The 24,169-nt window shown below is 43.8% G+C and overlaps 1 long non-coding RNA gene and 1 pseudogene across 1 annotated transcript; both read left to right on the top strand.

Annotated features, from left to right (window-relative positions):
- The first annotated feature begins 2,957 nt into the window (after positions 1–2,957).
- Positions 2,958–5,011, top strand: LOC120437926. The gene is made up of 3 exons (XR_005611507.1): positions 2,958–3,555; positions 3,983–4,038; positions 4,994–5,011. It is a non-coding gene; the product is annotated as an uncharacterized LOC120437926 (long non-coding RNA).
- Positions 5,012–8,444: 3,433 nt separating this feature from the next.
- On the top strand, positions 8,445–23,304 carry LOC116321948 (annotated as a pseudogene).
- Positions 23,305–24,169: the final 865 nt, after the last annotated feature.

The following is a 24,169-nucleotide window of genomic DNA, read 5'->3' as shown; positions in this document are numbered from 1 at the left end:
TTGTGGATGATTACTGTACCTTTCTAATGTGACGTTGGTGTCCCTGGCTGTCTTTCTCTCTCTCCCTCCCGCTCTGTTCCTCTGCTACTGAGTGTAATTACCGCCCCTCCCCCCAGCGCAAAGCACAAGGCTCGCATGCAGAGTGAAGCGGAAAAAAGGGCGAGAGAAAGGGTGAGAGAAAGAAAAAATAAACCGACGGCTCGCGATAAGGAGCCGGCTCGCGTCGTTCACTTCAAAGATCCGGCTCTAAGAGCCATTTCGTTCGCGAACGACCCATCACTACCAGGCAGACAGAGGAGAGCTTAAGTTCGACCAGGTACCAAAGCAAATCATTCGTACTGTACAAATAATGTAAATATGACGATGTATCACGAAAGATTGATATCAAACTGATCACTTGACCCATATTACGTTACTTGCTGTTCAAGTGAATCAACAAATGGCGAAATGAAAAGCCGAACAACAACAATGCTGTTTCTTTAGAGTCTTAGCTTACATGTGTGTTTATTTCATATTTTCAGTTGTTACCCTTCACGGCTAAATAAATCGGTTTCAGTAATGTACTGATATGCAAGAATGGACATAAGGGGCTTCTTTCAAAGAAAAAACTCTGGTAGTATTTTATATATTATGCTTTGTATGTTGTTCAGTATATTTCTATGCAAAACAAAAGGAGTTTCAATACACAGCAGTTTATTCACAGTTTAAACCAGATATTTACAAACACTTAATGGAAAACACAAGAACATTGTTTTTTACTGTTAAACATCAATTTAGAGTAAACTTGTTTTGTTTTGGATAAATAAATATTGAAATATCTTTTGAATTAGTTAAAAGTCAGAATAAAGAGAGACAGAGCTGTCTATTTTAATCACTTTCATCAAATTTAGGAGTGCATATACACTAAGTTTATTGTTAATTAATAAGAAAACTCCAGACGATTCCATGCTGAGCTGAAGAAGAGTCCATGTGAGTAAATTTGTGGCACACCTGTGGATGCATATAAGGCAAAATATAGAGCCTGTTTCTTTGACATGGGACAATCAAGAGATGTCAACCAAAACACCAGGAAAAGAATTGTGGAGCTTCATAAGTGTGGCTCAGTTTTGAATAAAATTTGGTGCCATATACAATTGTAATGGGGAAGGCTTTAGGACCCAGGGGACCCAAGGGAGGGTATAAAAGAGGAAGTAGCAGCAGGTGTTCTTCATTTTGCACTGACGAGCGGCTGTGAACAATGGTTGTGTGAGTAGGTGAAGAGCCTGAGAAGTTTTAATTGTCTTCTACACAAACAGTTGTTTTAAACCTCTACAGCAGAGGTTTGAGGTACAGGCTGTTTTTCTTTTAGTGTTTTTTTTTTTTTAAATTTGTTGAAATGTATTTGATGTTTATTGTATTTTGTTTTTAGTAGTGATTTTAGAAGATAAGCCAAGATAAGCCAGGTGTGCTGCAAACACAGTTGTCTGCTGGGGGTATGTTAACTTAGTATATTTGACATTAAAAAAGTATATTTATGCACTACAGGACAGGCTACACATGTGAATTTGTCACTGTTTTTTCCTCCTCCTCTTTTTGTTGCGTTTTTGGTTTTAGTAGGGTCACCTTTTAAAACTGTTTTTTATGCCGGGTTTGTTTTTATTTCTACTGGGCTGGTGCAATATTAGTCGGGCAACGTGCAATCCCTGAGCTGGGCTCTTACCTTAGGGGAATTAGGTCTTTTAGAGGTGCTCCTGGTGGATTTGCAGTGAACAAGTTTTATTAAGAGTGATTTTAGTGCCACCAATCATTGCCTGGACTAAAACACTTAATGCATGCGATAAGTGTTCTGTTGGGCTCGTATTTATTTGGGGTGGATTTGTTTCTTTTAAAGTAACGAGCATCTGGGACCACCGGGGTAGAGCAAGCCCTCAGGTGATAGCTGCATTGCTGGCAGGTTGCACCAATAAAACTATATTGTGGTCGTTAGTGACTTTTTTTATTTTGATGTTTTAGGCCTTTTGCAAACCCTTGTGTTTTCTTTTAAAATAAATTTTACCATATTTGACTGATATTGACCCTCTTGTCCCATTTATTCTGGGCTCGTTCCTGTGAGAGCTTTGGGCCCTGAAAGTTTGCCCGAGTAGTATAGAGGCCCTTAGCGAATACTTGGTGGCTTTTACTCGCTACACAATTAAGAAATACAGATAGTTTCTCTCTTTACTCTTAAAGTTAACATATGTTTTTTTTATATTTATCAATCTGGAAAAAAAATACACATTTGGTCTGATTTGGTGTGACAATTAAAAAGGTGTTTGTTTTTTTTGTTTGTTTTTTGTTCCTTTTCAGACTTTTCTGTCTTTGTGTACTGTTAATTTGGAAAAGCACAAAATAAAAAGTTAAAAAAAAAAAGGTGTTTGTGTTTTTATCTGAAGAGCATGTAAATATCTGGTTTCAACTGTATATTTGATGATGTTGGTGTTTGGCTTGATTGTCAGCACAAAGAGGGAGAGAGAGGGAATAAGAGCCCGGTGAGACACACATGTTAGTCAAATGGTTGTTTACCAAGTGCAGGTCTATGGTGATTTTTGCTACTATCATCTAGTTCTGATTCTACTTCTGTCTTGGTTAAGTCCTAAGTAGTCCTGATTTTGAACTGTTGTAGTCCTGTTTCAATTCCGGATCAGTTCTGTCTGGTTGAATTGGGGTTTAGTTCGCGTGTCTTGATACAGCCCCGGCTTTGTTCTGCCTTGCTGCTTAATTAAAAAACTAGTTTAAGGTGTCCTGCAGATGTGATATATATTTTGCCCTATATAAAGTCATTCTCTTTTGAACAAAACTCAAAACAGCCTATTAATCTTTCAGTCAACTGGCAGCCTGTCCTGTCTTTGTCCTGTATCAGCTGGGATAGGCTTCATCCTCCCACGACCTTGAATTGGATACATGAATTGTATTGAATTGTATTCCAATTATGTAATCTGATCATTTACAAACTCAAGGTATCAAAAATGTAAGTAATAATGATAAAAATAGTAAAGCCGAAATAAGTGTGACATGAATGTAAATGTGAGCTGACATAGAGGACAGCTACATGTAGTCTGAAAAACCTTTGTTGTCAAGTTTGCTAGTCTATCACGAGACATTCTTACATAGAAGAGACTGTTAAAGTCTCTAACTCAGTGAAGCATTATTGGTCCCGTCTGTTTGGATAAATATAGTAAGCTGCTGTATTTATAGACACATTTTCTTAAGTGCTTATCCAGTTCAGGATCACAGTGGAGCTGCAGCTGGATATGTTAACAAAAGTTAACAATAAACCTGCACCTCTGTACGTTGTTGTCCACAGGATGAGAAAATCAAACTGGAAGACTGTGGAACATGTTAATAAATGTTTGTGTGTTTATGCCTGTGTCTTTCACAGGAGGTGCTGAAAGGTTTCCCTAATAGTTCCTGGTGAATCAAAGCAGAACCATAAAGGTTGCTGGACTGCATGATGGCCTTACCCCTGAGCAGTCATCCTGTTAAAGGAGGAACCAGTTAGAAGCTGTTTTCTAAGTAGCTGAGCAGATTTCATCTCAAGTAAGCGATTAACTGTTTGTTTGTTTGTTCTGCCACTTAAAGAGCATTTAAGGATGTCTTTTGAGTGTCTAGTTGAATTTATTCTGGTGACTCTCATGGTCATTTGTGATTATGGACATATTTTTCATGTTTTCAACCATTTAGTAAATTCTATCTATTTAGTAATATCTGTCAGCTATAAAATGTAATATAAATATAAAAATATCTAAATATCTCCTGCCCGTTATATTTTAATGATGTAAGACCAGATGTCTGTTATCGTGTTACATTAGCATTCCTCACATATGAATGAGATGCTGTACAGTACAATCCTACTGACACAGCAGAGGGATAACGACGGTTATTCAACATTGTTACACAACACATTCGAGCTGCATGATCCAGACAAAGTGACTAAATCATCTTTTTGTGGTCTATTGTTCGGCAGACAAAGCCGATGGCAGAAGATGTTTGGAGAAGAACTTCAGGCCGTGGACTGACAAGGTATTTTTTTCTTGTTATCAAAAGACTTTTGGAATGACGGCTTCTACAACTGTGCTGAAATAAAGCTTACAGTCCAAGAAGTCACAGTGTTGATATTCAGCACAAAGAGAAAAGCTCACTAGTTTGAATTTATTTACAATCATAGTTTTTATACATTCTGACTGTAAACAGCTTTTACAGCTTTGATATTGTTTGATACTTGATATCAGGTGATGATATTTAATTTAAAGGTTTCTTTGTCCCAATGAGCCATTTACACTGACCAGTGTTTCACTTTAACTGTAACACATTCATTATTTAGATCCAACATTTCTAAGAGAAATAACTGAATGTAAAAAATGGCAGCCCTCAGGCCAGGTTTATAGAGATATATGCATGCATTATGAAATTTATGTATCCCAGATCATTTTTAGTCATCTAGTCATGGCAGACCCACCCCTTCCTCCCAAGTTAACTGCAACCCAAAAGAACTAGTGGGGCTATTTACACACTCACAACCAGTGTGGGGTAAAAAGAGCCACCAAAAACCTGTCAGCCTGCACAGCTACAGATGTGCTAAAAGCTATAAGAGTTAGAAGCTCTGCTTATGGAGAAACTTTCTAAGTCTAACAGGGGACAGGTACTCCTGCCCAAATAACATGATATAACCCCACATACAGCCCAGCCATAAAGTGAACCAAGTCATTTGGTTAAAGACAGCATGGGACCAAATGCATGTAACCAGCATGCACCAACCTGACATTTCTTCCTCCTGAATTAAATGGATGAATGGATGAAAGTTAAATGACTACAAACCTAAAGCCACTAGTTCCCACACTGGAGTTCCCCGACACTGAGTTAACTGTACTGAGCTTGTATCAACAGTTGTAACAGGCTAAGCTACCTGAGACACTGCATTGAATGATTGTTTCTATCTTAATGGTTTCAGCTCAGATGTTCTGCTTTTTCCTTTCAGTAGATCAAAGCAGCTCGTGCTCTGTCTGCTTCCATTTTGATGGCAAGAAGAAGAAGAAGACTTCAGTGGACAGTCATGGTCACACACTGCATGTGGTTTTAAAAGCAACATGTCTGTTCACCACAACAATGGAGATGTGTAATATTAGTGCAGCTACGGTTTGTTCTTGAACATCAGTTCTGTTTTCTACTTTGACCACTTAGACCAAAAAAGTGTTGTTTTCAGATTCTTTCTTATAAATCTGTAAAGCACCTGCTCATTTTTTATTACAATTAGTTTCACATAAATGTTAGTGTTTCCTTTATGATCTTTTAATGCTTACACTAGACTGTACACATCTACATTAGAGACATTTCTGTTACCTATGTATGAGACTGGGCTGCTTGACTACAATTTGGAAATGGATGCAAAATCACACGGATCGTGCTATTGTTTGTTTTTTAATATGATGGACTGAATACAGGACTAAGCAAAGATTAGTCCGATCCCATTTCTACCTGTCTCTACTGTTTCAACTGTAACTGTCAGGATATATATTTATTCCAGCTCTCATAGGGCAAAGAAATGACTCAGACTTGTCAAATGTTCTTTGACTTGATACACAATATGAAGTTCATAATTTTCTTACAAATAAAACTATAATGACAAACATGAACAGCTGTGCTTATTTCTGAGACATGATTTTTTTGAATGTGTTCATATTTAGACAGTGTGCATCTGTATGCTGAAACACTAATGGTGAACCTGAGGTGATGGTCAGCAGAAGGCAAATATATATAAATATAAAACAATATTGAAGTAATGTCTTTACCCTGTGCAGCGTGTGGACGCTGTGCACACAATCACCTTATTCACTGTAGTAAACATGCACCGCTAGCCCACGTGACTGACTGTCTCCATGGTTACATCGTATATTATTAGCTATGTAAACAGCTTCCAAATATACCGCCATAGCTCTCTGCAGCTGTAACGCTTTCATGCTTTACAAATAATTTCACGTTTTTGATAGTTATAGACAGTTATAGACATATATACAGAATATGTTTTTAAGGTCATGCTAGGCTGTTGCTATGGTGGTTGCTGTGGACTAGGGTGGACCGCGCGTCCGATTCCTGTTATTAGCTGTCCGCCGTAGGAAGGCTGCGTTCCGTTTAGAAGTAGCAACAGTCTGCCGCAAGTCGAACTCAAACCCCGCTTTGTTCTGTAATTAAAGGGCTTTTACAGCCGTTCATGACACACACACACATAAAGCACTTTGCCTCACTATGACAATGCAACTTTACTAAAACCTTTAAAGTATCTGAGTTAGGATAGAAAAATGAAGCAACCAGAGATTTAATGGTGAAGACTCTGGGTTCTGTAGTTCACATTTTACAGTCCTGAATGACTCACTGCACATCCAAATAATTTATTGAAGAGGAGTTTAGAATGCACTTTAAATTTAGACTGTTGCTGTTTAATTTTTTACATTGTTACTGTGTTATGTCATGATAAGGTTCACCTGCTGGGGGTTTGATGGATCAGCTGGACAATACAGTCAAAGACAGACTCCACCCATCATATGCAAGAATCCTAGTTGGATTTTTGTTTTCACTCATATTTTAGAATCAAATATTGAAAACAAGTCTGACAGACTGGATACCTGGTCAGGGTGTACATTACCTTTCACTCAAGCACCCCAGGACAGAGCCCTGCCCCACCATGAGCCTGGGTGGATACGTGGTTATAATATAAAATGACTGATACTGAATATGAATATTTCATGAAAATCAAATTATAATATGAATTCCTAGGTGTTTGTTATATCCAGCAAGAGATTGATTACATATGTCTGAATTGCTAACCCTAACCCTAGCTCAACAGACCACAATGCACTGGACTGTCACTATTATTACATGCTGTGAACATAAGTAGCTTTGATCACAGTTTATGTTGTAAAAGGAATATTGAAAAAAAGATCAACATTGTGATATTATTTCTTCCAAACTGACCAGAAACATGCTTGTCAGACTCTCACAGCACAGGATCAGACTCACTGAGCATGACGGCTCAGGCCAATAATGTCTGTTAGATTGTCAGTTGTTTAGTACTTCTGTACAGTTAGGGTCACCATCTCTATTTCAGTATAATTAATATGCAGAAAACACTAAAAGTTGATTGTCTCCCAATATTCTAGCATAATTAAAAAACTTTGACTTTGTTAGTACATATTGTTACAGTCCTAATGTCTTAATTGTAGATTCAGCATGAGGCCCCGCATCCTCAGGACCTTCTATTGCTGTGCAATTGAGAGCATCCTCACTGGATGCATCACCACCTGGTATGGCAACAGCACCGCTTACAACCGCAAAGTTCTCCAGAGAGTAGTGCGGTGCTCTGAACGGATAATTGGAGGTGAGCTTCCCTCCCTCCAGGACATCTACAGGAAGCGGTGCCTGAGGAAAGCGGGGAGGATCATCAAGGACTCCAGTCACCCCAGCCATAAACTCTTCAGACTACTTCCATCAGGAAGGAGGTTCTGCAGCATCCGGTCCCGTACCAGCAGACTGAGACAGCTTTTTCCACCAGGCCATCAGACTGCTGAACACTTCATAGACACCTCACCCTCACTACTGGAACTTCAACATTATGCACTCCACACTGTATATAAATGCCACTTGTTTTGCACAATATCCAACTACCAACCTCTGTATATTTTATATATTTTATTTTATTTTTACTCTATTTAATTTGTAAAATATGTATATACACACACACACATATATACACACGTAGACATACATATTTAGTATACACATCCAATAATGCATACATTCTTATATTGTACATATATTTATTTATATAATTCTCAGATTTAGCCATTCTTATATTTGCTTTTTCTTATGTTATTGTACTTTGCACACCACTGTTGCTTGTGAAGCTCACACACAAGAATTTCACTCACATGTACTGTACCAGTGTACCTGCACATGTGATATGACAATAAAAGTGATTTGATTTGATTTAATGCCAGTATGATTCTTCATAACTCCTGCTTTGAAATACTGAGCTTTAAAATTGACCTGATGAAAGATAATTTACAGTGGCAGTCTGTCAGGATAATTCTGACTGTAAGACCACTGTATTAATCTGAATCCTTCTGAAATGTGTTGTGAATGAATGCTGATGCGATTCACTGTGGGAAAGCTGTTAATAAAATGAATCTGTGACACATGCAACACGTTCACAGAGGAAGAGGACACAAAGGGAGGACACGCAGAGGCTGTGTTACAGTCAGAAATCCAAATCTTTAGTCAAAAACAGACAGCAGTTACAAGACAAGCAGTCCATCAAACTGTCTACAGGGTCAAACATACAGAGAATTCAAACAGCAGTAAAAAATAACTGGACACTGAAAAACTTAAAGCAATGTGTGACGAAACAAAAGGAAGCAGTGCAGTATATTCACTGAATTAACATCAAAAGAGAAAAAATAACGATTTCTAAGGTTTGTTTTCTTAATTGCGGGTAGAGTGTGGCTGGTAAAGATGGAAACATACAGAATGTAAACTGTGTGAGTTTGTTGAACTTTGTTAGTAACAAATGAGGTAAAAAAAACAAAACAGACAAAACACAGAAAGAGGCTCTCAGTATCCATTAATAATTAGAAAGCATCTAAACATTCTGATTTTTACAGTCTTAGTTTCGCTCGCTGTCATCATTATAATCATCATGATCAATGGCGAGGTCCTGAGGTGGGCGGGGCTGTCTCTGGTGATGTCACCATGAAGGAACAGCATCTGGCATGTGTTGGTGAAACATCCCAGTACACTGGTGTAGTTTCCTCTCCAGCTGGTTGACCTTTGACACTTCAACATTAAGGGGAAGAAGAAGAAGAAACAGTGTTAGGTCAGGTGACCACATGGTTTCTAAAATAACTGACAGCAAGTAACCAGGCTGTTAGAAATGGATGGCATGTGTTTAGAGTTACTGTAGTTAGGTAACTCTACTTACCAAAAGCAAAGCTGCTGAACGTTGCAGGAACATGCTCATGTGTGGTGGTCATTCAGTGCTGCTCCGGCAGGTTACACAGACTGATATCTTGCACTTTTTTGCAATTTATGTAATTACTATGCACTTAATGCATACATATTATTAAAATTTGGGCTATAATGGTTGTATTGATGTATATCAACTTGAAATGCTCCCAAAAATGGAACTACAGCATGTAAAAATATAATATAAGCTCTGGCGGACTTGGTTCTATGGTAGGTCTTAAAGGGTTAAGGTTTAACAAAAAGTGGGACATTTATTTGGCTGATGGGAAAAACCACAAAACAAAGACAAAGTGAACTGGGACAAAACTAATCTGGGAGCAGCTAAGACTAAATATGAAAACTATGACACAAGAACATGAGCATGAATCTGAGCAGGAGCACGAAAAACCCAAGACCTGACATGACATGAAGCAACACAAACAGATGACCCGACACTGAATGACTTAAATATACAGCAGGGTAATGAGGGAAGTGGAAACAGCTGACACATGAGAAGCAAAGCTAAACACACTGAACATGGAACATCAGTTTTCCTGTAGACTCCTGGTGGAGCACAGGTCTGCAACAACACCACGCCAACAGACTCTGTTCTGGCCCGTTCTCTGCAGCTGGGTCCACGTCATTGTAGCGGCCTTCGAACATGGACATGGGACTTTCAAAATAAAACAGGAAACATGGACACACAAGCTTGTCACAAGAGAGAGGGAGCGAGAGAGGGACACGGACGAGAGACACAAGGGGACACGGATGATAACACAAACTGGAGTAAAACTCAACTAAGTCCTAACTAATAATAACAACACAAGAACATATTTCCAAGAGATCACAAACCCTGCCCCCTGACAGGGAGGCCATGTTGGTTCAGTGTTGGTGTGAGTGTGATGTGCTCCAAATACAAATGGTTCATGTGTGATAAATATTCTGTTAGCAGAAAGGTGGTAGGACCACTGTTCCACCTGTAAATGATGTCCTGATGTCAGAGGTGATCAGGTCAGAGTTCACTGGCTCGTCGTCCAATCAAAATTGAGCCCAGAGGCTCTGGATTTATCAGCTGCTGTCTGTGGAGCCTTGAACAAGCCATCAAACATCCTGCAGTTATTTTTGTCTTTAAAGCCCGAGCTTTTATTAGCTCCTATTTTTATTACAGTGTGCGGATTAAAGGACGTCCAACCCTCAGACAGGTTTTCTAACGAGCGCACAGTTTACTGTTCCAGCTGTTTCCTGTTTGGATCATCTGAACGTGTCACAAACAGAGACGCTGTTACAGTGTGTATCTGTCTCTGCTTCAGCTGTTAGCAGCTGCTTCAGTAACCGCTTTGCATTTCATAAAGAATGACTGAAAACTAACAGCTCACCGGTACACACACCTGCAGGAGCTCTGACCCCTGGTTACAGCTCTGTGTGTACGTGTGTGTGTGTGTGTGTGTGTGTGTGTGTGTGTGTGTGTGTGTGTGTGTGTGTGTGTGTTGATGGTCAGAGCTTTGTGTGGGCAGGTCTAGGATCAGGTGACTCTGAACCCTCCCTCACATCTGCAGCACTTGGCGGCCCCTCACTGAGCCTGGCCCTTCTGGAGGTGTTTGGCTCAGTAAAGCAGCCTGATGGAGGCTGAGGTGTGTACAGGGAGTGCAGAATTATTAGGCAAGTTGTATTTTTGAGGAATAATTTTATTATTGAACAACAACCATGTTCTCAATGAACCCAAAAAACTCATTAATATCAAAGCTGAATGTTTTTGGAAGTAGTTTTTAGTTTGTGTTTAGTTTTAGCTATTTTAGGGGGATATCTGTGTGTGCAGGTGACTATTACTGTGCATAATTATTAGGCAACTTAACAAAAACAAATATATACCCATGTCAATTATTTATTTTTACCAGTGAAACCAATATAACATCTCCACATTCACAAATATACATTTCTGACATTCAAAACAAAACAAAAACAAATCAGCGACCAATACAGCCACCTTTCTTTGCAAGGACACTCAAAAGCCTGCCATCCATGGATTCTGTCAGTGTTTTGATCTGTTCACCATCAACATTGCGTGCAGCAGCAACCACAGCCTCCCAGACACTGTTCAGAGAGGTGTACTGTTTTCCCTCCTTGTAAATCTCACATTTGATGATGGACCACAGGTTCTCAATGGGGTTCAGATCAGGTGAACAAGGAGGCCATGTCATTAGTTTTTCTTCTTTTATACCCTTTCTTGCCAGCCACGCTGTGGAGTACTTGGACGCGTGTGATGGAGCATTGTCCTGCATGAAAATCATGTTTTTCTTGAAGGATGCAGACTTCTTCCTGTACCACTGCTTGAAGAAGGTGTCTTCCAGAAACTGGCAGTAGGACTGGGAGTTGAGCTTGACTCCATCCTCAACCCGAAAAGACCCCACAAGCTCATCTTTGATGATACCAGCCCAAACCAGTACTCCACCTCCACCTTGCTGGCGTCTGAGTCGGACTGGAGCTCTCTGCCCTTTACCATTCCAGCCACGGGCCCATCCATCTGGCCCATCAAGACTCACTCTCATTTCATCAGTCCATAAAACCTTAGAAAAATCAGTCTTGAGATATTTCTTGGCCCGGTCTTGACGTTTCAGCTTGTGTGTCTTGTTCAGTGGTGGTCGTCTTTCAGCCTTTCTTTCCTTGGCCATGTCTCTGAGTATTGCACACCTTGTGCTTTTGGGCACTCCAGTGATGTTGCAGCTCTGAAATATGGCCAAACTGGTGGCAAGTGGCATCTTGGCAGCTGCACGCTTGACTTTTCTCAGTTCATGGGCAGTTATTTTGCGCCTTGGTTTTCCACACGCTTCTTGCGACCCTGTTGACTATTTTGAATGAAAGCGCTTGATTGTTCGATGATCACGCTTCAGAAGCTTTGCAATTTTAAGACTGCTGCATCCCTCTGCAAGATATCTCACTATTTTTGACTTTTCTGAGCCTGTCAAGTCCTTCTTTTGACCCATTTTGCCAAAGGAAAGGAAGTTGCCTAATAATTATGCACACCTGATATAGGGTGTTGATGTCATTAGACCACACCCCTTCTCATTAGAGAGATGCACATCACCTAATATGCTTAATTGGTAGTAGGCTTTCGAGCCTATACAGCTTGGAGTAAGACAACATGCATGAAGAGGATGATGTGGACAAAATACTCATTTGCCTAATAATTCTGCACTCCCTGTATATGGTTTGAATACATCAGGTGTAGCTAGCACAGTGCCTGCTGACCGCTTTAAATGGCACTGATGGAGCTGCACATCTGTGGCTGTCAGTGATGTCATGATGATGTCATGAGAATCATGATGTCAGGTCTGCTTCAGGACATGGAGGACGGAGGACATGCTGCTGACATAAGATAAGATAAGATAAGATGGCCTTTATTAGTCCCACAGGTGGGAAATTTGTTTTGTTACAGCAAAAGTGCAAAGTTATGTAGCAGAAATTAGAAAACACTGGAATGCAATAAAATAAAATAAAATAAAATACTATGTACAATAGAATAAAATAAAATAGAATAGAATAATATATACAATAGAATAAAATAGAAATACAAATACTATATACAACTGAGTAGGAAAATACAAAAACACAACTTCGTCAGAAGAAGAATTGCACATATAGCAGTCTTATTGCACATGTGTGGGTTTGTGTGTTTGATCAGCTGCAAAAGTCTTTATTGTGGAGTCTGACAGCAGTGGGGAGGAAAGACCTGCGAAATCTCTCCGTCCCACACCGTGGGTGCCGTGAGTCTCCCACTGAAGGAGCTGCTCAGTGCCTTCACAGTCTCATGCATGGGGTGGGAGATGTTGTCCAACAGGGATGACAGCTTAGCCACCATTCTCCTGTCACTCACCACCTCCACTGGGTCCAGAGGGCCTCCCAGAACAGAGCTGGCCCTTCGGATCAGCCTGTTCAGTCTCTTCCTGTCCCCAGCAGAGATGCTGCCTCTCCAGCAGACCACACCATAAAAAATGGCTGAGGCCACCACAGACTCATAGAAGGTCTTCAGGAGTGGGCCCTCCACTCCAAACGACCTGAGTCTCCGCAGCAGGTACAGTCTGCTCTGCCCTTTCCTGTAGAGGGCGTCTGAGTTATGAGTCCAGTCCAGTTTGTTGTTCAGATGAACACCAAGGTACCTGTAGCTGTCCACATCCTCGATGTCCACACCTTGGATGTTCAGTGGTTGCAGTGGAGGATGCTTGTGCCTGCGGAAGTCTACCACCAGCTCCTTGGTTTTACTGGCATTGATCTGGAATTAGTTCAGCTGGCACCAGTCCACAAAGTCCTGAGTCAGTCCTCTGTACTCCTTGTCGTCCCCATCAGTGATGAGGCCGACTATTGCAGAGTCATCAGAGAACTTCTGCAGGAAGCACTGGGTGGAGTTGTGGGAGAAGTCTGCAGTGTAGATGGTGAAGAGGAACGGAGCCAGAACCGTTCCCTGTGGGGCCCCCGTACTGCAGACGACTCTGTCCGACACACAGCCCTGAGTCCTCACATACTGTGGTCGGTCAGTGAGGTAGTCCAGAATCCAGGTAGTGAGGTGATGGTCCACTCCAGAGTTCTCCAGCTTGTCCTTCAGAACCGAGGGAAGAATGGTGTTAAAGGCACTGGAGAAATCAAAGAACGTGATTCTCACAGTGCTCCCAGCGGTCTCCAGGTGAGCGAGGGAACGATGTAGGAGATTAATGATGGCATCATCCGCTCCAATGCCAGGCTGGTAGGCAAACTGAAGTGGGTCCAGTGATGAGCTCACAAGGCGCCAAAGCTGAGCCAGGACCAGCCGCTCCAGGGTCTTCATCAGGTGGGATGTCAGAGCCACCGGCCTGTAGCTGTTGAGGTCCTTGGGGCGTGAAGTCTTTGGCACTGGAACAACACAGGAAGTTTACCAGAGCTGTGGGACTCTTCCCAGCCTCAGGCTCAGGTTGAAGAGGTGCTCCATCACACCACACAGTTGGTCCGCGCAGGACCTGACGACCCTCGAGCTGCTCCTCCTCCTGGCTCTAACAGAGACCATGAGCAGAGCAACACTGGGTCTGCTGGACCAACGAACCTTCAGCTTGTCTTTCGTGGAGGGAACTAACGGCACAGAAAGCACGATCTATAGAAAACAGAATATAACACTATAACGAGAAGAATAAATAACACAGAACATAGAACTAAAATTCAAAATGATCAAAAATACAAAACCAGAAAATACCAAATATCTCCAAATACAGCCTCTCCCCTCTGTCTCCCCTCTGAGAGCTGAAGATCCAAAAGTCAGCTGGTTTGGACGTCAAAGTCAAAAGTCAAAGTCAGTTTTATTTGTCAATTTCTTCAGATGTACTTGCCATACAAAGGAATTGAAATTACGTTTCACACTGTCCCATGCGTAGACATAGACAACAATAAAGTGCAGATGCACAACATTTAGGTAACATACAGGATATAACAAGACAGGACCTCCAGTCTGTCTTCCTATACTCCTGCCAGTCTGGTGTTTCTGCTGGCTGGGAGCCGGGGGGGGGAGAGAGTTCAGCAGTCTCACAGCCTGGTGGATGAAGCTGTTGGTGAGCCTGGTAGTGCGGGAGCGGAGACTTCTGTATCTTTTTCCGGAGGGCAGGAGGCTGAACAGACAGTCTTGCTGGGTGGGTTGCATCGTTGACAATTGTGATGGCTTTGCGGGTAAGGCGGGTGGTGTAGATGTCTTGCAGGGAGGGGAGTGGTACACCAACTATCCTCTCAGCTGTTCTCACAATGCGCTGTAGAGCTTTTCTGTTATAGTCAGTGCGTCAGTTTGAGTCTGATAAAAACGCCAACATCTGCAGAGCTCCAGGGTTATCCAGCTGTGCAGTAAACTAACCTAACAGCTGGATGACTCTCCTGGACCTCTGCTGGCTGTTTGTCTTAGATTCACTCCCAGATTTGATTTATGAGCTCACTGAGCAAATGGGCCAGGTGGGGGCTCATCCGGGATCCACATACAGGAAGACCCAGGTCTGCATCAGGTACAGTGTGTTGATGTGTGTTTATGTTGTGTTCAGGGTAACTCTGGTCTGGGCTTCAGCATCGCGGGAGGAACCGACAATCCTCACATTAGAGACGACCCCTCCATCTTCATCACCAAGATCATCCCCGGAGGAGCCACTGCCCAGGACGGACGCCTCAGGTACGCACACTCAAACTCAAACACACACAAACAGACACACACAGAAACACAAACACACACACACAGAAACACGGACACACACAAACAGACACACACAGAAACATGGACACACACAAACAGACACACACAGAAACGCTTGTGCTTGTGTTTTCTGAGGACATGAAGCTGAGCCTCTCACGTTTAAAGGACCAGTCCACCTAAACCTGGTCACACCTGAGCCTTCAAACAGCTGTTTGAGGAGGTGACAATGACTCGCTCTCTCTCTTCATCTCCAGGGTGAACGACAGCATCGTATTTGTTAACGATGTGGACGTCCGGGAGGTCACTCACTCCATCGCTGTGGAGGCGCTGAAGGAGGCGGGGCCTGTTGTCAGGCTGCGGAGACGCCCACCGAGCGAACGCATCACACAGATCAAACTGATGAAAGGACCCAAAGGTGAGACAGGAGAGCAGGTGTTCAGCTCTTATGTAACTGTGATTCCAGCTGCTCTGCCGCCCTCTGCTGGACTGTTAGAGTCATTACTGTTCTTAAATGCTTTATGTTTTATATCAGCTACAGATGAATTAGAGACATCACAGAGGCTTCATACAGGAGATTCACCTTTATACTGTGATTCCTCAGCAGGTCCACGTACTGTAGTGATGTTTAATAAACCTGTTATAAATAAGTTTGGTCAAACAGGAAGCAGAAACACACCTGAATGTGTCACCTCATATGGAGCAAGTCACACCTGGAGATTTATTACTTTATATATTTTTAACATTTTGTGACGCACTCATTACTTCAGTAACATATTTTAGATCATCACCTTTTTAATCTGTAAACGTTGTTTCCCATGAGTCAGTTTGCTCTTCAGCTCATGGTGTTCTGTGTTTTGTTAATCTAACCCCGCCCCCCGGTGCAGGTCTGGGCTTCAGTATAGCAGGTTGCGTGGGGAACCAGCACGTCCCTGGAGACAACAGCATCTACGTCACCAAGATCATCGAGGGCGGGGCTGCACACCGTGACGGGCGGCTGCAGATCGGAGACAAAATCCTGGCGGTACGTGACATCACACGTGTTCTCTTTGACACGCTAAAGTGATGTGACTGTGGTCTAACGTGAGGCTCCGCCCCCCGGCAGGTCAACCACATGTCTCTGGAGGATGTACTGCACGAAGACGCCGTGTCGGCCCTGAAGAACACGGAAGAGGTGGTCTACCTGAAGGTGGCCACGCCCACCTCGCAGTACATCCACCCGATACAGCTCCCCCGACCTGACCAGCTGTTAGTACACCTGTACACTATCTCACTGACTAGACCTGCTGACACGTTTATTACAGTGATAATACTACAGTGATATTGTGAATAATACCATAAATAGTACTATAAACGGTATGTATATCAGTCATCTGCACAGATGTGAGTTCGCTCTGAATGATGACTTTAGTTTTCCTGCAGCGCCACCCAGAGGACAGAGTGCACCTTCAGCTCAGATTAATTCTAAACTCCTCAGAAGATGAAACCAGGACACAGTCAGGCTTTAAAATGACTTTAATGAGGTTTTCCTCCAGTAATGTTTGATCCTATCAGGCTTTGATCCTGATGCAGGTGAACTCAAGACTCAGACTAAGAGGAAGGTCCAGGATGTTTGCTTTGCTATGGATAAGATTATCATTAATAACAGATTAATCCAGAATAATGTGTCAAACACAGTCAGCAACCAGTTAAACCCGTCCCAGATCCAGATGTTAGACCTGTCCCTGATCTAGATGTTAGACCCGTGACCCTGATCCAGATGTTTGACTTGTGACCCTGATCCAGATGTTAGACCCGTGACCTTGATCCAGATGTTAGACCCGTGTCCCTGATCCAGATGTTAGACCTGCGTTCCTGATCCAGATGTTAGACCCGTGACCTGATCCAGATGTTAGACCCGTGACCCTGATCCAGATGTTAGACCCGTGTCCCTGATCCAGATGTCAGACCCGTGTCCCTGATCCAGATGTTAGACCCGTGTCCCTGATCCAGATGTTAGACCCGTGTCCTGATCCAGATGTTAGACCCGTGACCTGATCCATATGTTAGACCCGTTTCCCTGATCCAGATGTTAGACCCCGTGTCCCTGATCCAGATGTTAGACCTGTGACCCTGATCCAGATGTTAGACCCGTGTCCTGATCCAGATGTTAGACCCGTGACCTGATCCATATGTTAGACCCGTTTCCCTGATCCAGATGTTAGACCCCGTGTCCCTGATCCAGATGTTAGACCTGTGACCCTGATCCAGATGTTAGACCCGTGACCCCGATCCAGATGTTAGACCCGTGTCCCTGATCCAGATGTTAGACCCCGTGTCCCTGATCCAGATGTTAGACCTTTGACCCTGATCCAGATGTTAGACCTGTGACCCTGATCCAGATGTTAGACCCGCGTCCCTGATCCAGATGTTAGACCCGCGACCCTGATCCAGATGTTGGACCCGTGACCCTCATCCAGAGTTTAGACCCGTGTCCCTGATCCAGATGTTAGACCCGTGACCCTGATCCAGATGTTAGACCCGTGTCCCTGATCCAGATGTTAGACCCATCCCTGATCCAGATGTTAAACCCGTGTCCCTGATCCAGATGTTAGACCTGACCCTGATCCAGATGTTAGACCCTTTACCCTGATCCAGAGGTCAGAGATCAGCTGCTGACTCTTCCGTCCTCTCTGCAGCCTACATGGAGCCGGACTACATGTGCGATTACCCACAAGCCCTCCCTCCTCCGTCACTGTGACGATACTCCCCCATCCCCCGCGGCATGATGGGAGAGGACGAGTACTCGAGGGAGCCTTTACCACACAGCCTTTCCTGGTGTATGACAACAAGTTTGTCCCAGGGCAGTTTCATGTCAGTTACACTTTGACATACGTTTTAAAAAATGTATTTTCCTGTCGTTGTCCCGTGCATCGATTTAATGTTCAATATTTCCTGTCCACAGATGAAGATGGCCAGTTGTGCAATGTCCATCATGTCTATACTTTCATCCACAGAAAGAGAGTGTGCAATAAAGTTTTTGCTTCTTTCACACAACTGTGTTCTTAAATCAGTGGCCATCTCACAAACCCGATCAGCAATCCTATTTCTCCTCAGGCTCACATTTGCCAAAATCTGCGTTTTGTCTGGACACAAGACGTCGCACACCTTCATCATGCAGCTCTTCAGAGTGGTACCGGCTGATTTGGCTCCTCTGCTACAATAAAACTTGCTTTCACAACAGCTTCACTTTGTGATTTTGCTCTGGTGACAAACGTCTGCTGAAATGTCAGATTCTTCTTTAGCTCTTCTACTTTCTGTAGTTTCTGTGTTTAGGTTTTTCAGCTTATCCTGGCGTTTTGTCTCGTAGTGCCATCTTAAATTAAATTCCTTAATTACAGCCACATTAGCTCCACTAATAAGACACACGGGTTTACCAGCAATGTCTGTAAACATATATTCAGTCTCCCACTGGCGCTGAAAGGCTCTGCTTTCAGAATCAACTTTTCTCTCCACCATTGTGAGCGGCTAGCTTCAATAACAGAAGTTTGACTTGATTGACGCGGGAATGTTCCCAGTTAGCCTAGCGTTCAGCAAGGAGGCTGCATTATGGGATCTGTAGTTTGTATATTATTAGCGCCTCATATCGCCGGGCCATGCATAACAATAATAATGCATCTATATAAAATGATCTTGTGGGCCGGATATAAATGTACGCTGGGCCGGATGTGGCCCACAGGCCTTGACATTGACACATGTGCTTTAGACTCTCAAACTACAACAGAAAAGTAATCAGAGTACTCTGACTAGTAACTTGTCTGGTGTTACATCAGCACTGGTCCTCAGTCACATATCAGTTTGTAACCAGCAGAAACAAAAGTGTAACCAGGCTGCCCCCTGCTGGTCAGGCAGAGGTACTGACCACAGATCCACTCAACTAACATATGTGTGTGTGTGTGTGTATGTGTATGCGTGTGTGTGTGTGTGTGTGTGTGTGTGTGTGTGCAGGTGAACAGGGTGGACCTCAGGTACGCCACACATGAGCAGGCAGCAGCAGCTCTGAAGAATGCCGGGCAGACTGTTACCATAGTAGCACAGTACAGACCTGAGGATGAGGACACACACACACACACACACCTAACCCGTTTCTCACTACTCAAGTGTGTGACTCCGTTCTCGCGTTCTCACTAGTCCGTACTTTGTAAGTTCACACGTCAGTCCGCACTTCCTGGGAACGCAGCGCGATCATTCCACAGCTGGAACATCAGTGTACTTGATGACATGATGACATCACAGCTTCACTGCCATCCCCTCGTAATTTTACTGTGATTAATATTTGCAATGGAAATTTCACATGGTGTGGGAGATTTCTTTAAGAAAAAAGATAAAAAGTATTTCAAGCACTTTGGCAAATAAAGCAAACATGAACATTTAGAAGTTGTCTAAGTGACTTATATGTCATGTTTAACCTGAGCAGTGAAAGACTACGGGGGGTTTGAAAACGATGGAGTCCGCTGTTCTCGCTCTGGTGACCCTTGACCTCATGGCCAGCTGACAGCTGGTGGGTAACAGACGTCTGTGAAAACGTCGGAGCACTTTTACAAACGTGATGTCCTGATAAATCGAGCAGATATTTGAAGTTCACACAGCAACATTCTCGCCTTAAAATATCTTAAAAGTTCATTTTTTTACACAGAGTAATATTTTTTTAGCAGTTGTCCTCTGTCACTGCCGTGTTTGAGTTTGGACAAAATGCATTCTGGGATATTTGGCTGCACCAAGTCCACATAAGTCACCACCGATGCATGCTGGGTAAAATGGGAGGAGCCAGAACACATCCGGGAATGTTGAGAGTACTTGGCTTGATGCTACATTTAGTTGGAACAGTACTGTTACTGATGACGTATCACAAGTCCACAAGAACGCACAAGTACACGCAAGTACACAAAAGTACACATATTGATAAACAGCAAGAGCTCCTGATCCATCTGTGAGCTGTGATTGGCCTGCAGTGATGCTGATGGTTGGTCCTGCTCACTGTGTGTAACCACCTCTGATCATGTGACCCTTGTACCTCTGTGACCTTTGACCTTGAACCTGTTTAAACTCTGAGTGTGTGTGTTTTCAGAGTACAGTCGCTTCGAGGCAAAGATCCACGACCTGAGGGAGCAGATGATGAACAGCTCGTCCGGCAGTCTGAGGAACAGCCGCACCTTCTACATCAGGTAACCTGAGCTCACCTGTGACAGCTTCTCCACACTGAGACACCTGGACCAGGTCTCCTCAGGGCAGCACGCCACTGTGAGTGCTCAGAAGAGTAGAAAAGCGCTATATAAGTTGTATTTATACAGTTTAAAATGCACAACTTTTAGTTAATTATTAATATACATTTCATAAAAATACATAGTGTGTACATGTTTATATATCTTTGTGAGGACCAAAATTTAAATACTTCTATACTTGTGGGGACCAACAGCCACTATGGGGACAGGATGCCGTCCCCACGAGTTTGAAGACATGCTTGAGGCTCAAAATGTGGTTTTAGGGTTACAGTTATGGGTGCAGATTCATTTTTGATGGTTAGGGGGGTAAGCAATATGCCAATTGATGTCCTCACTAAGATATGAAAACAGGACTGTGTGTGTCTTTGTTTGTCAGTCCGAAGTGTGTGTGAAGAACACACAGAGAACTCCTGGAATAACTTCTGACTCCAGATGTGCTAAATTTAAATGACTCCACAGAGGCGATGAGCGGCGTTCTCCATGGCGTGCTGTGTGTCTTTCAGGGCGCTCTTCGACTACGATAAGCAGTGGGACTGCGGCGTGCTCTCTCAGGCGCTGGACTTTAACTTTGGCGAGGTCTTCCACATGATCGACAGCGCCGACGACGAGTGGTGGCAGGCACGCAGAGTCAACCAGCAGGGGGAGCTGGAGGAGCTGGGCTACATCCCCTCCAAGCACAGGTCTGTGAATGCTGCACACACACAGGTCTGTGATCAGTGTCAGTGTGCTGTATTCCACCTTTAATTCATTTTTATTTATACAGCATCACAACAGCAGTCACCTCAGGGTGCTTTATACTGTAAGGTAAAGACAATGAAACACAATTAAACCAAACAGTGTGTGTGTGTGTTTCAGAGTGGAGAGGAAGGAGTGGTCACGGATGAAGAGCAAAGGTAAACACACACAGAGGAGGAGGAGGAGGTGTGGTTATTAATCAGTGACTCCTCCACACACACTCCTGTGATGATAGTTTGACCTCCTGATGATCAGTGAGGAGGAACCTGAGAGCTCAGGAACAGGAAGAGGTCAGAGGTCATTCATCGATGCGTTCCATGTTCAGTGTGAGGAAGTTAAATAAAACCTGCAGCCTGTGCTGATGATACAGGAAGTGGAAGTATCTACTTCCTGTTTTCTCCTCTGTGAGGATCCAGAGGAAGTCACTCCGACTCAGAAACACAAAAACACAGAGACGTCCATCAGCTCTGACCTCATCACAGCATCACAGGAACCTCCAGACTGACAACAGGAAGTGACCTCTGACCTCTCTCACTTCTAACCTCAGTCAAACTGAGGGTTCATATAACTCAGACCCTCCTCATCATCAGTCCCCGTCATGTGTCAGATCTTTGTATGATATCACTTCCTGTGTTTTCAGGTGTTTCTTCTTCATGCAGGTACAGAAGGCTTTGTTCACAGCTACGAGCTCATCACTCAGATTGAAGGTCAGTGTCACCAGTAACCTTTGACCCCAGACTGTAACTCAAACTGTTCCCGCCTATGACTGAGGGTCACATGACCTCTGTGTGTGTGTTCAGTGGACTACGCCCACCCCATCATCATCCTGGGACCCACCAAAGACCGCGTCAACGACGACCCGCTGTCCGAGTTCCCTGACAAGTTCGGCTCCTGCGTTCCCCGTAAGGCTCCGCCTACAGGTGGTCACGCAGGAACTGAACAGACAGGTTTCTAATGTATGCCTCTCTCTCTCACAGATACGACTCGCCCTCGCAGGGACTACGAGGTGGATGGGCCGGACTACCACTTTGTGGCGTCACGGGAACACATGAAGCGGGACATCCAGTCGCACAGCTTCATCGAGGCGGGGCAGTACAACAACCACCTGTACGGGACGTCGGTGCAGAGTGTGGGACAGGTGGCCGAGCAGGTGACAATCCACACTTTACCACAGTGACCCTTTCCACTCCCACAGTGGCTGTTTCCACTCCCACAGTGGTAGTATTGTGACGGTGTGTGTGTGTTCAGGGGAAGCACTGCATCCTGGATGTGTCGGCCAACCCCGTGAGGAGGCTGCAGGCAGCATAGCTCCACCCCATCGCTATCTTCATCCGACCGCTGTCGCTGGAGAACATCCTGTGAGTCTAACACTAAAAACATGAGGTCAGATCAAACTGCTCTCTGACTCCGCCCATAAAGGTCAAATCAGACCAACCTCCCAGATCCAATAACAGACAGAGGTCTGCAAAAAGCACAGATGAGATTTTGACATCTGCCACCTGGTGATAGACGAGTTGTCCCACAGACTCTAGTGTGGGTGCCCAGCTGGGCCCCCATGGAAGACCCTACCAGGGGAAAAAAGCCCCCAACACCACAGGTTGCGATTTAGAGAGGTTCTTAATTTGTAATTCTTAAAGTAAATTAAAATTCAAACATAAAAATCTCAAATGTCATTCAATTACATTTTTTAAAAGAAAATTAATTAAAATTTTAAATTAATTTTTTTTTAAAAGATTTGATTCAGTGTTGTGGTTTTGTGGGCGGAGTCACAGAGCATTGTGATGTCACTGTGAGGATTAACATGTGTGACATTGGTGCAGAGACTTGAACAAGCGCCTGTCGGAGGAGCAGGCGAGGAAAGCTCTGGATCGAGCCATCAAGCTGGAGCAGGACTTCCTGGAGTGCTTCACAGGTGAAACAAGAATTGAATAAAGTTCACGCTGCAAGCGTTCATGTGTGAAACGTACGAGCGTCTCGGGGTTTGATGCCACCTTTGCCTGTCTTCCAGCCATCGTGCATGGCGACAGCTTTGAGGAAGTCTACCACCACGTCAAAGTGGTCATCGAGGAGCAGAGCAGACCCTACATCTGGGTCCCCGCACGCGACAGGCTCTGATTGGCCGACCATCTTCACAGGAACTGCTGTTAATGTCACGCCCAGGCTCCTCCCCTCCCTCCAGCAAGTTTTTGTTTTCTTCTCTGGGAGGGTGACAGGCGCACACACTGATGGATCAGGATGTTTTTAATCTGAGACGAGGACAGACTCACACTGATTGGTTTATTATCAGTACATAATGAATCAGAGCCTGTAGAGCTGGTACTGAAGTATTTATATCATGCTATTTATTTATTTATCTATTTATTTATTGGTTTGTGTGATGTGAAGATGGTGTGTGTGTGTGTGTGAGTGTGCACGTGTTGGTGTGTAGTGTACATACTGACTTGTGTGACTGTAAATAAACGATGGGGCTCAAACACACAGTCTATTTCAGGGCTTAAAGTATCAAACAACCACTGGACTACAACACCCACAATCCTCCTCTGCCTGCACCTCTACACCCCGACACACTCCCTTTCCACACTTCATCTGCTATTGTCCTCCTCTGCCTGGACTACAACTCTTCAAACCACCCTTTGTTTGGACTACAACTCCTCAAACTGCACTCTGTTTGGACTACAACTCCTCAAACCGCCCTGTGTTTGGACTACAACTCCTCAAACCGCGCTGTGTTTGGACTACAACTCCTCAAACCGCCCAGTGCTGGGACTACAACTCCCTGTCTTTCCCTTTGCTTCCACTAAACCACTCACAATCCTCCTTGGTTTTGACTGCAACAACTTTATGCTGGACTACATGACCCACAATCCTCCTCTGTCTTGACCTAAATGCACACAATCCTTCTTGGCTGAACACTGAACTGCCCTCATATGGACTACAGCTCCCATAATCCCCTCCTGATGGACAGTTTGGACTGAAACAG

Source organism: Oreochromis aureus, linkage group 3, assembly GCF_013358895.1.
Source record: "Oreochromis aureus strain Israel breed Guangdong linkage group 3, ZZ_aureus, whole genome shotgun sequence".
NCBI lineage: Eukaryota > Metazoa > Chordata > Actinopteri > Cichliformes > Cichlidae > Oreochromis > Oreochromis aureus.
This window is presented reverse-complemented; position numbering and strand designations above follow the sequence as displayed.